The following is a 14,484-nucleotide window of genomic DNA, read 5'->3' as shown; positions in this document are numbered from 1 at the left end:
CATGCTAACACAATGACAATGGTAACATCCTGACATACTGTTTAGCAGGTATAATGTTTATATGTTCATCTTAGTTTAGCTTGTACTAGGACATGTTTACATGCTCTAATGTTAAAAAAAATCACTTTATCTTTCTCATACTGTCTATGGCTGCTGCTCCTGTATTGACCCTCTGTCTGAGGCCCTCTGTAGGAGCATCTCTTTAAGCCCCCCTCCAGACAAAGCCCAGTCTGCTCTGATTGGCCACCTGTTTCCTGGAATCTCCGCTCCGCTTTTGCAGCTGGAGCTACTGCAATGGAGTATATAGCAGGACTTCGTACTGTGAAAAATCACAAATAAAGGCTTCTGAACCAAATATTACACAACCGGACATGTTTCAGCAGTAATGCGACACAAAATTTGAGAGAATTTAACAACATTGGCAGCCAAGATGACATCACTGGAGCGTTCAGAACAATTGGAAATCTGAATGTTAAAGCTCACAGGGATTTCTCTAAAATAGGTTTACCTCATTATTTGAAAATCCAACATCATAACATTGTAGATATGACAGAAATATGGAAAAGCATAATATGTACACTTTGATACACACAGTACAAAGTACAGCTGAGGCTGTTGGGAAAATGATTAGTTCTGCCAACATGATCTTTTGGGAAGGCATATAAATAGCACGCCAGGGAAATCAATAAAATTACACGTGTCATGTCAAGGTAAAGTGAATTCAAACAAAACTACTTGGTTAGGTTTAGGAAGAGATCATGGTTTGGGGTTAAAATACATACTTTTGTTACGTTAATTAAGTTATGTGTATAAGTTAATTAGTCAACAAACAGTCAACGGGGACATTTAGTTTCACTCGGGACAGAAACAAACAAAACAAATGACACGCAGAATGATTTAAGAAATTGCTGTGTTATTAATACACCAGATACCAGGTATTACAGTAACAGATATTTTGTCATAAACAAGTATAGGACACATTCAAATGTTGACCTGCTGCGCCTAGAGGAAAAGTCTAGCGCCATCATCAGTCATGGCCATCACTCCTGCCGGCTACTAAAAACTACTGCTCTAATTAGTCAATTTCATAATTTACTGGCGGACCTGTGAAGGGTAACACGTGTTGTCAGGTTCTTAATGAACAGTTATTATAATTACCAAGAAATTAAGAGTAGGCTACAACCAGATAGATTTAAAAATTGACAGATAGCAAAAAATATCCGCAGGGCCTCTTTCTGTCACCGGCCCCTAATCTGTCGGCTATGGGTGAGTCCCGCGCGGGGGATGAAACGTTTGCCACCCAATACGTCACTCCCATTTCTTGGAAGATGCACGCGGGCGAACAGCTGGCGGTCCGACTGCTTCATTTTCTCTGGCGGTTGCCTCTGTCTAATGGACCGCGGCAAGCCGCTTTTAAATACAGTATACTCTCAAAATCGACCAGCCATGTTGGTTTGGCATGTTGGGAGTGGAACTGACAGAATTTTAACTACTTTTCACATTTGAAGTGATTATAAAATCATAATAGCCTATATGTGAATTATATCAAATAGTTGTTTTGCTCCAAAGCCATTAGGGTTTATAACAGATTCTTGACTCTTGATTCCATGATAAGGTAAGGTTTAGGAAATGACATTTAAATTACTTTGAAACTCTGAAGCGATTATACAGTAATATATGTAAAATATATCGAATTATTTTATACACTTAGGTGAAAATTGTTTACATTTCTTTGATTTATGCACAACTGAAACACACACTAAAAACTCCTGGTTTATTTCTTTAACCCAGTTTCTGGGTTATAGGGTTGGCTTTCTCTCTCTCTCTCTCTCTCTCTCTCTCTCTCTCTCTCTCAATGTATTTTTTATTATTATATTGTCATGTCAACATAGTTTATAATATGAACAATCACACTTGTGTGTTGTGTACATTATGATAAAACAGTATCACCATTTTTAGGAGAAATCAAGTGACACACCCTCTAAACATGGATATATTAATCAGTCTGCCAGAAATTCAGAAGAAAAACCTCCTTCCCTCTCTACCCCCGTAGAAGAAGAACGCCCCCCTCCCCCGCAGTTGTTGGAATTTAGAATTTTTTCACAACAGTCGTTGGAAATAACCGTTGCTTCGCGCTCGATCCGTTTTGGCCTGTGCTTCTTCGGTGCAATTTCGTCGTGTATTCAAGGTAAGCGAGTATTTTCACTGTTGATGTAACGTAAACTTTTCTGTGTCCATGTCCCCGTTGCTAGTTTAGCACCATTTGCTGAAATAAATAAATGACCATGGCTTAGCTAGTTGCTACGTTGAGACTAGCGTTAGCCGTGGTAGCTAATTCTGTGGTTGGCATGTAGCCGCGGCTATCGCGACGCATTACAATAATTGAGTAATGTTTACCAACTTTGCCGTGCTTATCATATTATACAGTGCTCTACTGGTTGAAGTAGTGAGAGTTAGCTAGCTAAAGAAGCGGGTCAAGTCTTCGAATTGTTGCTAACCTCTAGCTATATTGCTATGTTTTCTCCAGGTTATTTTGAATGGACAGCTTTGTCGCTGATAAGCTAACTGAGTGGCGGCTGTCTGAGCTGATAGAGAATTTTAGAGGTGAGCATTTTACTCTTACTGCCCTGACATAATCTCTCTATACCTAAACATTTTTGGTCCAGGTACCGTTCGTTCATTTGTTTTTGCTGTCACATATGAAATCGAAAAAACGAGAAAACAACTCCTTTTTCCGTTTTTCCGTTTTTTTAGAAAAACGAAAAAACGAAATTATGACTTGATTTTTGGTTTTCCCGTTCTTGCACGGAAATCAGAAAAACCGCTTGATATTCCGATTTCCCCCTGTGGGTGGTGCTAAATCTGATTGGCAGGATATGCATTCATTGTTTTTCAAATTAAGAGTTTACCCACACTGTATTTGTTAGCCTGTAAAATTAATAGTCTATATGTAAAATTAATTGTCTATATACATGCTTTTTGTCACCCAATTATTTGGCTTAACTGACTGAAAAAATCTATTGAAATAGCTAGCCTAAATGTAAACATGTTCACCCATTGACAGACAAAAGGCACAATCTATTTTTGTAGGATAGATAGATAGATAGATAGATAGATAGATAGATAGATAGATAGATAGATAGATAGATACTTTATTGATCCCCAAGGGGAAATTCAAGGTTCCAGTAGCTTAAAGACATCACACACAACATACACATACATCACTAACAGGATCATAAAAAAAGCAACTCCACATGAATAGCATAATGAAATAAAAAATACAAAATAAATTAAAAAAATCCACATGAATGTACTAAGGGATGTATAAGCATGATACGCTTGTAGTGATAGGGCAGGGACTGACCCTGTGATTCAGTATGAGAGTGTGTGTCATGGTGGTAGTGCAAATAGGTCCAGTAGTGCAAGGATAAAGTCTAGAGATCAGCATTAAATATGGACAATATAAGAGATCAAAAGTCAATATTAGAGGTTTGAAGTATTAGGGTTACAGCCATTGTTCATGTATTAAGTTATGTTAGACCTCAGTCCAGGCTGGCGGGAGGAGGGAGGGAGGGATTGTGCATATATGGGCTAATATAGCCAGTAAACAGTGTAAACAGTAAACAGTGGGCCAGTGGACAGTCAGTACATAACTGTTATTGTAGGAGGTAGTGGAAGTGGTGCAGAGGGAGGAGAGGCAGACAGACTATGCAGAGAAGTCTCTCTCTCCTCTTCTCTTTAGTGAAGCATTGTAGAGTTGTATGGCCCTGGGGACAAATTACTTTCTCAGTCTGTCATGACTGACAAAATGACCGTTCCATTAATACTCATATACAAATTTAAATAATACATTTATTCTTTGTTTTAGATGTTTTTATTAACTTAAATTCTTATGAATAATACATTGTCTATTTGTTATTTATGGCCCACATGCCTCATTGATCTGAGCTTATGCTTCTTAAATTCGATCGAGAACTAAAAAACATAATTGCTGGATTAATTTGACGATAATAAATAATCAGATGAAACATAGTATACTGTTTATCACAGATTACTTTGGGCCAAAGTTACCAAGGACATTTGTTAAGAAACCATTTAAAAATGTATACATTCACATAAAGTAAAACCTGTTTAGGTCAAAAGTAAGAGATTTTATCTGTCACTTTGGAAAAAGAGAGAGACTCTGAGAAAAGGTTAGTGTAGTAGGCGTAAAAAAAGCAGGGAAATATTTAAAAAATATTAAAAATAATAAAATGATCTATGTCTTTTGACATAGTTTTTAAGTATCTGCATTCAGGAAAAAGTTGGACTGTGTTGGGCTTGCGTGGAACAGGGCTCAGTCCCTGTGCAATTTGTACAATTTGAAGTTGCAGTCCTTTAAGGTGAATACAGATGTGGTGAGAATGTTTTTTATGTCAGTTATATGTAGTGTTTGGAGCTACTGTGTGGTGGGCTGGGGGGGGAATGCTGGGATAACCGAGAAGGCCAGGATTGATAGAGTGACTAAAAGGGCTGGAAAAATGGTAGGAGAGTTAAATACAGTGGATCAAGTATATGAAGACCGTCTGGCAAAAATGACACAGAAAATAATGAGGGAACCGGGTCACCCTCTTCATGATAATCTGACTGGTAGGGTTATAGAACGTAGTGGTAGGCTAAGGCCTCCCGTGATATGAACTAAGCGGTATGCTCTCTCTTTTATACCTCAGGCTATCAGACAGCACAACAATCACTTTAAACGTACATTTTTATAAATATTGTATTGTATTGTATTGTATTGTATTAGGCGGGTGTGAGCACTGTAATTTGCATTTTTATGGATGAAATAAACTTGACTTTGACTTTACCACGCATGCGTTGAAACACTTGACGACCAACAGCAAGCAAACATCACAACTTTATTTTTTTATTAAATCTTTCTTATACAATAGTCATACAAACAATCAAGACTAATAACCATAGACTGTATATTATTAATGCGATGAAGTGTAAACGTACATAAGTGTCCTTTCGAAGACGGAATGACAGCTCTTCCAACGACCACTGCTGTATACCACTATAGTAGCTACATGCTACAGTAAACATGTCATCTTAGCTGGTAGTGTTCCGGGTCATATTCCTGCTGAAACATGTCCGATTGTGTAGTGTTTGGTTCAGAACCCTTTATCTGCGATTTTTGACCTTAGAAAGTGCTGCTTCGTTCCACTACAATCTAACGTTAGCATACTCTATTATAACTATTATGTAGCTGTATGCTAACACATTAAAGTAATTTGTCCCCAGGGCCATACAACTCTACAATGCTTCACTAAAGAGAAGAGGAGAGAGAGACTTCTCTGCATAGTCTGTCTGCCTCTCCTCCCTCTGCACCACTTCCACTACCTCCTACAATAACAGTTATGTACTGACTGTCCACTGGCCCACTGTTTACTGTTTACACTGTTTACTGGCTATATTAGCCCATATATGCACAATCCCTCCCTCCCTCCTCCCGCCAGCCTGGACTGAGGTCTAACATAACTTAATACATGAACAATGGCTGTAACCCTAATACTTCAAACCTCTAATATTGACTTTTGATCTCTTATATTGTCCATATTTAATGCTGATCTCTAGACTTTATCCTTGCACTACTGGAACCAAAAATAACTTGACACCAAAAAATATATAAAAAAAAAATGGTTAATTTTTTTATTTCATTATGCTATTCATGTGGAGTTGCTTTTTTATGATCCTTTTAGTGATATATGTGTATGTTGTGTGTGATGTCTTTAGCCGAACCTTGTAATTTCCCTTTGCGGGATCAATAAAGTATCTATCTATCTATCTATCTATCTATCTATCTATCTATCCTACCCACAAAAATAGATTGTGCCTTTTGTCTGTCAATGGGTGAACATGTTTACATTTAGGCTAGCTATTTCAATAGATTTTTCGTCAGTTAAGGCAAATAATTGGGTGACAAAAGCATGTATATAGACAATTAATTTTACATATAGACTATTAATTTTACAGGCTAACAAATACAGTGTGGGTAAACTCTTAATTTGAAAAACAATGAATGCATATCCTGCCAATCAGTTTTAGCACCACCCACAGGGGAAATCCGGAATATCAAGCGGTTTTTCTGATTTCCGTGCAAGCGCGGAAAACCAAAATCAAGTCATAATTTTGTTTTTTCGTTTTTCTAAAAAAACGGAAAAACGGAAAAAGGAGTTGTTTTCTCGTTTTTTCGATTTCATATGTGACAGCAAAAACAAATGAACGAACGGTACCTGGACCAAAAATGTTTAGGTATAGAGAGATTATGTCAGGGCAGTAAGAGTAAAATGCTCACCTCTAAAATTCTCTATCAGCTCAGACAGCCGCCACTCAGTTAGCTTATCAGCGACAAAGCTGTCCATTCAAAATAACCTGGAGAAAACATAGCAATATAGCTAGAGGTTAGCAACAATTCGAAGACTTGACCCGCTTCTTTAGCTAGCTAACTCTCACTACTTCAACCAGTAGAGCACTGTATAATATGATAAGCACGGCAAAGTTGGTAAACATTACTCAATTATTGTAATGCGTCGCGATAGCCGCGGCTACATGCCAACCACAGAATTAGCTACCACGGCTAACGCTAGTCTCAACGTAGCAACTAGCTAAGCCATGGTCATTTATTTATTTCAGCAAATGGTGCTAAACTAGCAACGGGGACATGGACACAGAAAAGTTTACGTTACATCAACAGTGAAAATACTCGCTTACCTTGAATACACGACGAAATTGCAACCGAAGAAGCACAGGCCAAAAACGGATCGAGCGGAGCAACGGTTATTTCCAACGACTGTTGTGAAAAAATTCTAAATTCCAAAAAACGCGGGGAGGGGGCGTTCTTCTTATACGGGGTAGAGAGGGAAGGAGGTTTTTCTTCTGAATTTCTGGCAGACTGATTAATATATCCATGTTTAGAGGGTGTGTCACTTGATTTCTCCTAAAAATGGTGATACTGTTTTATCATAATGTACACAACACACAAGTGTGATTGTTCATATTATAAACTATGTTGACATGACAATATAATAATAAAAAATACATTGAGAGAGAGAGAGAGAGAGAAAGCCAACCCTATAACCCAGAAACTGGGTTAAAGAAATAAACCAGGAGTTTTTAGTGTGTGTTTCAGTTGTGCATAAATCAAAGAAATGTAAACAATTTTCACCTAAGTGTATAAAATAATTCGATATATTTTACATATATTACTGTATAATCGCTTCAGAGTTTCAAAGTAATTTAAATGTCATTTCCTAAACCTTACCTTATCATGGAATCAAGAGTCAAGAATCTGTTATAAACCCTAATGGCTTTGGAGCAAAACAACTATTTGATATAATTCACATATAGGCTATTATGATTTTATAATCACTTCAAATGTGAAAAGTAGTTAAAATTCTGTCAGTTCCACTCCCAACATGCCAAACCAACATGGCTGGTCGATTTTGAGAGTATACTGTATTTAAAAGCGGCTTGCCGCGGTCCATTAGACAGAGGCAACCGCCAGAGAAAATGAAGCAGTCGGACCGCCAGCTGTTCGCCGGCGGCATCTTCCAAGAAATGGGAGTGACGTATTCGGCGGCAAACGTTTCATCCCCGCCAGCGGGACTCACCCATAGCCGACAGATTAGGGCCGGCGGCAAAAAGAAGCCCTGCGGATATTTTTTGCTATCTGTCAATTTTTAAATCTATCTGGTTGTAGCCTACTCTTAATTTCTTGGTAATTATAATAACTGTTCATTATGAACCTGACAACACGTGTTACCCTTCACAGGTCCGCCAGTAAATTATGAAATTGACTAATTAGAGCAGTAGTTTTTTAGTAGCACGGCAGGAGTGATGGCCATGACTGATGATGGCGCTAGACTTTTCCTCTAGCGCCAGCAGGTCAACATTTGAATGTGTCCTATACTTGTTTATGACAAAATATCTGTTACTGTAATACCTGGTATCTGGTGTATTAATAACACAGCAATTTCTTAAATCATTCTGCGTGTCATTTGTTTTGTTTGTTTCTGTCCCGAGTGAAACTAAATGTCCCCGTTGACTGTTTGTTGACTAATTAACTTATACACATAACTTAATTAACGTAACAAAAGTATGTATTTTAACCCCAAACCATGATCTCTTCCTAAACCTAACCAAGTAGTTTTGTTTGAATTCACTTTACCTTGACATGACACGTGTAATTTTATTGATTTCCCTGGCGTGCTATTTATATGCCTTCCCAAAAGATCATGTTGGCAGAACTAATCATTTTCCCAACAGCCTCAGCTGTACTTTGTACTGTGTGTATCAAAGTGTACATATTATGCTTTTCCATATTTCTGTCATATCTACAATGTTATGATGTTGGATTTTCAAATAATGAGGTAAACCTATTTTAGAGAAATCCCTGTGAGCTTTAACATTCAGATTTCCAATTGTTCTGAACGCTCCAGTGATGTCATCTTGGCTGCCAATGTTGTTAAATTCTCTCAAATTTTGTGTCGCATTACTGCTGAAACATGTCCGGTTGTGTAATATTTGGTTCAGAAGCCTTTATTTGTGATTTTTCACAGTACGAAGTCCTGCTATATACTCCATTGCAGTAGCTCCAGCTGCAAAAGCGGTGCGGAGATTCCAGGAAACAGGTGGCCAATCAGAGCAGACTGGGCTTTGTCTGGAGGGGGGCTTAAAGAGATGCTCCTACAGAGGGCCCGGAGGGAGGGGGAGGAGAGGAGCTATAGACAGAAATATAGAGACAGATAAAAAAGTGATTTTTTTTACATTAGAGCATGTAAACATGTCCTAGTACAAGCTAAACTAAGATGAACATATAAACATTATACCTGCTAAACAGTATGTCAGGATGTTACCATTGTCATTGTGTTAGCATGCTGATGCTAACTTGGTTTGTAGTAAAGTACATCCCATAGCTGGAATCAAGTAACAAATACATATTTTCAGAACTTTCCATTTAGTCCTATGGCTTCGCTCGCTTTTCTCCGAACCCTGTCCTTTGTGTAAATGGTTTCTTAACAAATGTCCTTGGTAACTTTGGCCCAAAGTAATCTGTGATAAACAATATACTATGTTTCATCTGATTATTTATTATCGTCAAATTAATCCAGCAATTATGTTTTTTAGTTCTCGATCGAATTTAAGAAGTATAAGCTCAGATCAATGAGGCATGTGGGCCATAAATAACAAATAGACAATGTATTATTCATAAGAATTTAAGTTAATAAAAACATCTAAAACAAAGAATAAATGTATTATTTAAATTTGTATATGAGTATTAATGGAACGGTCATTTTGTCAGTCATGACAGACTGAGAAAGTAATTTGTCCCCAGGGCCATACAACTCTACAATGCTTCACTAAAGAGAAGAGGAGAGAGAGACTTCTCTGCATAGTCTGTCTGCCTCTCCTCCCTCTGCACCACTTCCACTACCTCCTACAATAACAGTTATGTACTGACTGTCCACTGGCCCACTGTTTACTGTTTACACTGTTTACTGGCTATATTAGCCCATATGCACAATCCCTCCCTCCCTCCTCCCGCCAGCCTGGACTGAGGTCTAACATAACTTAATACATGAACAATGGCTGTAACCCTAATACTTCAAACCTCTAATATTGACTTTTGATCTCTTATATTGTCCATATTTAATACTGGTCTCTAGACTTTATCCTTGCACTACTGGACCTATTTGCACTACCACCATGACACACACTCTCATACTGAATCACAGGGTCAGTCCCTGCCCTATCACTACAAGCGTATCATGCTTATACATCCCTTAGTACATTCATGTGGATTTTTTTAATTGATTTAGTATTTTTTATTTCATTGTCCATGCTATTCATGTGGAGTTGCTTTTTTTATGATCCTGTTAGTGATGTATGTGTATGTTGTGTGTGATGTCTTTAAGCTACTGGAACCTTGAATTTCCCCTTGGGGATCAATAAAGTATCTATCTATCTAGCTATCTATCTATCTATCTATCTATCTATCTAACCTACAAAAATAGATTGTGCCTTTTGTCTGTCAATGGGTGAACATGTTTACATTTAGGCTATTTCAATAGATTTTTTCAGTCAGTTAAGCCAAATAATTGGGTGACAAAAAGCATGTATATAGACAATTAATTTTACATATAGACTATTAATTTTACAGGCTAACAAATACAGTGTGGGTAAACTCTTAATTTGAAAAACAATGAATGCATATCCTGCCAATCAGATTTAGCACCACCCACAGGGGGAAATCGGAATATCAAGCGGTTTTTCTGATTTCCGTGCAAGAACGGGAAAACCAAAAATCAAGTCATAATTTTGTTTTTTCGTTTTTCTAAAAAAAACGGAAAAAGGAGTTGTTTTCTCGTTTTTTCGATTTCATATGTGACAGCAAAAACAAATGAACGAACGGTACCTGGACCATTTTTCTTTAATGGGGCTTGAATGTGTCGGTGTAAGATTTTGTGAAAGTCACAACTTCTTCGACAGTGGGGTATGCATATCCATATAACCCTTATAGTTAAAGATACTTGTGCCTTGAAATTCAACGTCTCTGATATTTTCAGATTATTTTACTACTGGAAATATTTAAATATCTGGAAATTTAAATCTGTAATGTCACTTGTTTATTTACTGAAAGTAAATAAACAAGTTTTTACAGGCCATCCACAAACAGGATCAGACATTGGCTATTTGAGTTTAATTATCTTGGTTCATATGGAATTTTATGCTGATTTAAAACTTTTTTTTTTTTACACAAAGATGTGAATGCACTTAATAAGCAATGGTGTCCAATGAGATGAAGCGGTCATAGGAGACATAATATAGTGTATGTGTACATGTATCATTTTCTTTAATTTTGCTTTTAACCCTTATTTCTCTTATCAGTACCTGATGTGTGTTATCTCTACTGCTAAACTTTGTAAAAGATTAAAAATGTCCCTCTTATATATGGAAAGTTCTGTCTTTTTTTCTTCCAGGAAATATGGTATTTATTTATTTATTTTATGTAGATTCCAGAGACTCCAGAATGAAAACCAAGCTCTGAAGGAGGAGAACCACGCCCTGAGGGAAAGCAATGCACGAGCATGTGAGAACATGGACTCTTTCTTAAATTTTACTTTTTTTGTGTGTAATGTAGGTTCAAAATTACCATATGCCTTTCATTTTGTAGCTACGGATGACAGCGGCTCACTTCAAGAGCAGGTGAAGCAGCTTGGGACAATGTTGAAGATGTTTGCTTGCACTTGGCAATCAGGTACAACTTGCAAACACCTGTGGTTGTTGGTTTAATTCCCACTGGGGCCACCTGTACATGTAGTAGACCTAGATATAAATGTCATAGTTTAGTAGTTGAGGGACCAGGACTGACTACTTTATTCTTTTATTCTGGGAACCCCTGTAGGTGCAGATCAGACCCTAATGCTGCGACGTCTTGGAGAGTTTGGCGATGTTGTGCGTAGCATGGACAACAAAATGGAAACTATGCAGACACATTTCAGTGCCAATGTGTGTGTTGGAGAGCCACTGATGTTAACGTTACGTGTTACCTGAAAGGAGCATCTGACCGTGAAGGCGAAAAAGAGCGCCACAGCGCTGAGAGGGACCCAAGCGACCGACCTTAAACCTAGGCTGACTACTGACACCCCCGCATCACTGACAACTGGAACACTTTCTTTATCCTGCAGTCAGTAACATCAAGAAGCCGGAAGTGCCAGACTACAATCACCCAATCCACACTATTCACTGTGGAAATTATTATTTTTTCTTCTTCTTTTTTTTTTTTTTTATTCCCCATGACCCTGCCTTGAGGGCAGTGCCTTGGATGGATATGGGATGGTGAGGTTGTTGTCCTTTATACAGGTGCACAAGGGATCACTAAAGATATGCCCATTTTGCGCTGCCTCATTCTGGAGATCCCGTAGTCAGGCTTGAAAGACTGATTATCATTACTTAGACTGTCCTGCAATTCTTAGCCCACTACCCCACGCAGACCCCAACCACTCCAAACATTCTGATTGGCTGTGTTCTCTACAGCCAGATTTCCTGCTGTTAATTGTGTTTGTTCCCACTTGTTTTCATGTGTCAATTTAATGTCAAAATGTATATTACCTGGTATCCTGCACATTCTTTGATACCAACGATCTCAATTACTTCCTATACAATTTGCTGCTTATTTCATTGTTACAGTGCTAACTATTCTATTTATAAATATAGCTTGTAAATCCTAGATTATACCTCTAATACTTGATATCTGCACATTATCTGTTCTGGTACCAAATATTCTACTTAACGTGACTTTAGTATTGGCTTATTTCATTCCGTCAGTGCTTAACAATGGTATTATAGTTTGTAAATCCTATTTCATACCTGTTACTTGATATTGCACATTAACTAGTACCAAAATTCTACTTTCATTCCATCAGTGTGCTTAACTGTTATTCTATTAAAAATAGCTTGGAAATCCTATTTCACCAAATATACTACTACTACTATAATACTCTGTTTTTAACATTTGCTTTTTTCGTTCACCAGAGTGCTTAACTTTTATTCTATTGTTAAATAGAACTTGGAAATCCTTGTGTCACAAGTCAGCATTGCAGTTATAATGGTCTGTTCTACTACTGTTTTTACCTCAGTATGTATATATGTATGTGTGTGTGTGTTTATATATATATATATATATATATATATATATATATATATATATATAATATATGTGTGTGTGTGTGTATTTCAGTGATCTGACACGTCTTGTTTCAATGACAGTTACTGTACTTTGAAATGTGGAATTAAAACGCCAAATGGAAATTTGTCTGGTTTGATCAATCATTATTCTTGATAAACTGCATAGGCCTACTATAAATATTAAATATATATATATGGAGTTATATTCCTATCTTTAATCAAGAGCGCATTCTTTCAATTTGAGAGCATTTCTCACTGATATTACGTTCAGATTTTGTAATAATTTCCCTCAAAACCTTGCTCTCACACTCAAATAGTCACTGCTCGCGCTTGGATTTGCTCTGCTTGTGCTCAAAGTTTGTGCTCGCGCTTGGATTTGCTCTGCTTGTGCTCAAAGTTTGTGCTCGCGCTTGGATTTGCTCTGCTTGTGCTCAAAGTTTGTGCTCGCGCTTGGATTTGCTCTGCTTGCACTCAAACTTTCTGCTTGGACTCAGATATGTTGTTGTTTGGACAGATTTCCTGCTCTCAGCTTTGAACCTTCTCCTCGCACTCAGGCTGATTCTGCTCACTTGCAAAGTTTCTGCTCTCGGATTTCTCCCGGCGCGCTTGGATTTTTTTGTGTTATAACCCTATCAAAAGTCAACAACCAATAGAATGCCAGCTGTAGTGTTGACCAATGAAATGATCCCAACCCCGTTGAGGGTGCGTTCACTTTACTTTAGAACGTCTGTTGAGGGCGGCTGTAACCTGACTGTAACCAAGTTTATATATCCCCGCGCCGTTTATAGCTTTATTATAAGTATATGTCAACATTGTGCACAGAATGGTCGACGCACTTTCACCTGCTCCCGTCAGGAAACGGGAGAAAGCTTTGAAGTGGGACGTATGAAGTTATGTCCACAACTACGAGGGTGAGTAACATAACTTAAGCACCTAGCTAGCTAGCTAGCTAGCATATGGCGCTAGCATATAGCCTAGCTTGATGTCCAGAAACAAATATATGTTCTTTATTGTATAGCTAGCTAGATTGAACGACATATGACGGACAGTATGTGTATATGTGATGACCCTAATCTTTGTATTTTTTTCCTCGTTTTAGTTTTTCTGGGATTTGGCTAATTTCATGTTAGAGCCAGTAGTAAAACCTAAACTGTAATATAACTGAAAGAACACAAGAAACTGGATTGTTTGTGTCAGTTTTGCATCACTGTTGTGTGTTGTTCATCAGAATTTAGTCTTCATTCCTTCATATAACATTAGTTTGAAAATAGATTCATAGCAATCTGTATAAAACGTAATGTTAAGTTCAATTTTACACTATAATAAAACAGATCTAGAAATGATATGGTTTCTTATTTGCTCCTTAAATAGCAGTTATTTGTTTAATTAATACAAAGCAAACTGAACTGAAAAAACAAGTATTTTGTTTTACTTTTTTTTCATCCAGGTGGGGCTGAGGGGTTTGACCCCTGTTGATCTGTGTGTGTCATATCACCAACCCATGACAGCTAGAATTCACCCTGCTACTCCAGATCTACCTGCTGTACGGCTGGCTACAGACTACAACCATCTGCTCCAGATCTACCTACTGTACGGCTTGCTACAGACTACAACCATCTGCTCCAGATCTACCTGCTGTACGGCTTGCTACAGACTACAACCATCTGCTCCAGATCTACCTACTGTATGACTGGCTACAGACTACAACCATCTGCAAGTTTTGTTTGTAGTGAACATCATCAACAGCTGCACTTA

This window comes from Perca fluviatilis, chromosome 15, assembly GCF_010015445.1.
Source record: "Perca fluviatilis chromosome 15, GENO_Pfluv_1.0, whole genome shotgun sequence".
Classification (NCBI taxonomy): domain Eukaryota; kingdom Metazoa; phylum Chordata; class Actinopteri; order Perciformes; family Percidae; genus Perca; species Perca fluviatilis.
Note: the sequence above shows the minus strand (reverse complement) of the source record.